The 3,324-nt window shown below is 37.4% G+C and overlaps 2 pseudogenes; both read right to left on the bottom strand.

The window, feature by feature from the left end:
• Positions 1-370: 370 nt before the first annotated feature.
• Positions 371-973, bottom strand: LOC149537992 (serine/threonine-protein kinase PEPKR2 pseudogene; annotated as a pseudogene).
• Positions 974-1,218: 245 nt separating this feature from the next.
• On the bottom strand, positions 1,219-2,002 carry LOC149537991 (beta-glucuronosyltransferase GlcAT14B pseudogene; annotated as a pseudogene).
• Between the last annotated feature and the right edge of the window lie 1,322 nt (positions 2,003-3,324).

The following is a 3,324-nucleotide window of genomic DNA, read 5'->3' as shown; positions in this document are numbered from 1 at the left end:
TTTCCAAAAATTGCTTTATGATTAGAGCATAAGTGTTCCCCTGTATCCAAGTCCAAAAAGTCCCTTATTACATTGATTTTCAAGAATTTATAACCAATCTAGAACAACCAACTTTTTGGGTTCGTAACTACTCAAAAAATTAGAGTTTGGACTACTTGGAGATGGTTTGTAACCAACTCTAACCTTTAAAGTTTTAACTACAATTAGAAAAACCAAAACCAGAGTTAACTCTAAAGTTGACCTTTTTACCAAAATACATCAATAAAATTCTAAGACAATTTTAGACAAAAATACTTCTAACTTTTAATTCCTTGAACTTGTTCCTTGATCTATGGCAATCATGCAACCTCATCAAAATCTTAACTTCGCTTTAAAGGATCCAACTCTTATATGCTACAGAAGCATTCCATCGAACAATTCTCTTGCTATATGTATGGTTTTTCTTCCTTTGGAGAAACCATCTTCTCAACATCCCTTGAAAGCATTCTGGTAATCTACCAATCAAGAGGGCATGGAGGATGACACTAGTTGCCCATACATCCACCTTCTCCGTATATTGCCCTGCTAAAAATTTTGGGGCAACATACACTGGACTGCCCGCCAAACTTGATAAATTTGGGCCATTTGCAGCATGCAGAGACATGCCAAAAGTAGGCAATTTCATTTGTCCATCACTTGTGAGAAGAATGTTCTCAGGTTTTATATCCCTGTGAACAACTCCCATCTCATGGCAGTGTAGAATTACACTGAGCAACTGTTTGATGAATTGTGCGGCTTCTCTCTTAGAATAAATTTTTTTTTTCAAATAACCAACCAAACATCCTCCAGAGCAAACCTCTATTACAAGATACAAAGAATCTGTATCTTCATACACTGAATGTAGTGTTATAATATTGGGGTGACCAGATTGATGCTGCATAATCTCCACTTCTTTGTACACATTTGTGGACAATCTTGGGACATAGTCTTGCATGCTATATCTTCTCCTGTGACTATGTTCTTGCACATGTTTTGTTAGATTAAATTGCCCAACAAGGCCAATAGAAACCACTTCCCAGCAAAGACTTTGTCATATAAGTTATCAATGTACAAACATAGAGCATGTGCGACACGATGTATTCTTTGGTAAGCTTGAAGTTCTATCCAATTTTTCAGTAAACTATACCCGGGATGCTCTGTCTACAATGTGATTCCTCAAATGCAGACAGTTTTAGGATACTACTTGCACTTCTTGCTTAAAAAATTTGCTTTTGACAAGAGTTTTACAATTAATTTCTTGAGCCTCTTTGCACCTGGACCGGGCTCAAGAACACTTTTATCACCCATGACTAAACATGGATCGTTTCCATTATCTCTATTTCCTACACACCACCCATCAGGAGCAAAAACTACAATTTCTTTGAACCAGTAGTTCACTATCAATTTTATCAAGAACTAGATCATCGCCATCAAACTTCCTTGCAAGAAGGAGCAAAGCTTCCATTCATCTTTATAAAATCACTTAGGACAAGAGAATGGGGAAACTGTTTTGGCAGAGTATCCCAAGATATATAGTGTAAGTCATGATTGACAGTGGTGTTCTGAAACTTTGAGCATTGCAAATAACTGTGTGAAAATATCCCTCTGGGGAAGAAATAAAATTCACATAGTACATAAAAACTATACGAGGAAGATTATCCCAACCCCATACATAGAATTCAATGAATTCTCTTGATAGTGCCATCCAAGCAGAGCCTATAAATAATTTAAATGCTATGGGCACACCTCTTCTCTTGGTAACCTAGAAAACATCCGACAAGCCAAGAACTATAATAATTCGTCTAGCAGGTTGGTGCTCTTTCCAACCAATGTTGCTAGTGTGCTCAATAAAATTAAGATATCTTGGCAAATAGGAAAATGTATGAAGTAGACCATCTTGCGTTACAAGTGGATAATTTGAAGCATTGAGATTAATAAACCAATCTCATTCAGAGCTTTTCCTCAATATAATTGTTGTGGCATGGAGTTAAGGGCATTATGTCAAACAGATAGTAGGCACCTTTAGAAATATATGCTTCTTCCCTAAGGGTGCAGTTGCCTCTTTTTGTTTGGCTTCTAAATCGTCCTCAAATGTTCTGCCCACGTATTGTTCCACGGCTTGTACTGGTGGCTTAGGCAAACAGATCACGTGCCTTCAACAATTTGTGTGTTGGTCTAAAGTCTTTGTTAGCAGTTTAGAAAGAACTGGTTTAATCAAGCCATCGAATGCCACTATCCATATTATTTCGTATTTCCATGTGCCACCGTGGCAGGGATCTTTTTCCATCAAGTCACAAGTTTGAGCTTGAATTACTCTGTGGATTTCTCCTCTGTGTTGCTTGTTCCTGCCAAGATGAGAATTACCACGTAGTTAGTCATGTCTTCTCCTTTATTGCATTAGGAACGATATTCACATTGACATTTCACCCGCTTCTTGTTTCAGACCTTCAGAGCACCATCAATGGCAACCTTTGTACTAATTTACGTCAAATTTAATTTCTCAAGGTTACCATGAACTTTCATATGTCCATTAAAGAACCCTTCCGCTTGCGAACCCCACCTGCAAATCTTGCATAAATGCTTCAAATTTCTCACTGCTTTAATCTATTCTCTTCCACTTAATTTCCCATTTTGAAGAGGCATTGCATAATTCTGTTCACTGCCAGAATCTACCCTGTCCAACTAAGAGAGCTGCTGTTGCTTCTCCACAAACATTTCAATGGTCTTGACATTCTATGAATCCATGAATTAGCATAGGGAAAGCATGGTATCTAAATTTGCTGAGATCTGTAGCGCATTAAAATGACAATACAGAAATTTCATTTTTGCATAGCCTGCCACCATTGTGCTCTATGCTCATCAACTACCCTCGTTTATACAAAGAAGCTCTCATGTTTGCCTGAATGTACACACTTTGGTTCTTGTTTTGATTTTTGGTACGGGTTAAGATTAGGGCAAAAAGTTGGAGTACGGGGAGAGAGAGTATGGCTAGTACGTGGAGGGAGAAAAAGTGAAACTCAAACTTAAAACCTTAACCCGTACTTCTCTCTAAAGGTTTTAGTACGTGGAGAGAGAAAAATTGGAGGGGAGAGAGTGAAAACCCAAACCCAAAACCTTAACATGTACTTCTCTCTAAAGGTTTTAGTACATGGAGAGAGAAAAGTATGGGAAGATAGGAAGTTTGAATTTTCTTGAGTATTAATCTCTCTCTCTTTTCAATTAATTAATATAATTAAACTCTCCGTAAAATGTTGGGGAAACAAATATGAATGTAAATGATGTTTTATTTTAAGTATCGTAGCCTCA

Source organism: Cupressus sempervirens, chromosome 9, assembly GCF_028749045.1.
Source record: "Cupressus sempervirens isolate cs-2001-9-10 chromosome 9, ASM2874904v1, whole genome shotgun sequence".
NCBI lineage: Eukaryota > Viridiplantae > Streptophyta > Pinopsida > Cupressales > Cupressaceae > Cupressus > Cupressus sempervirens.
The sequence above is the reverse complement of the archived record's forward strand: the minus strand, read 5'-3'. Positions and strand labels throughout refer to the sequence as shown.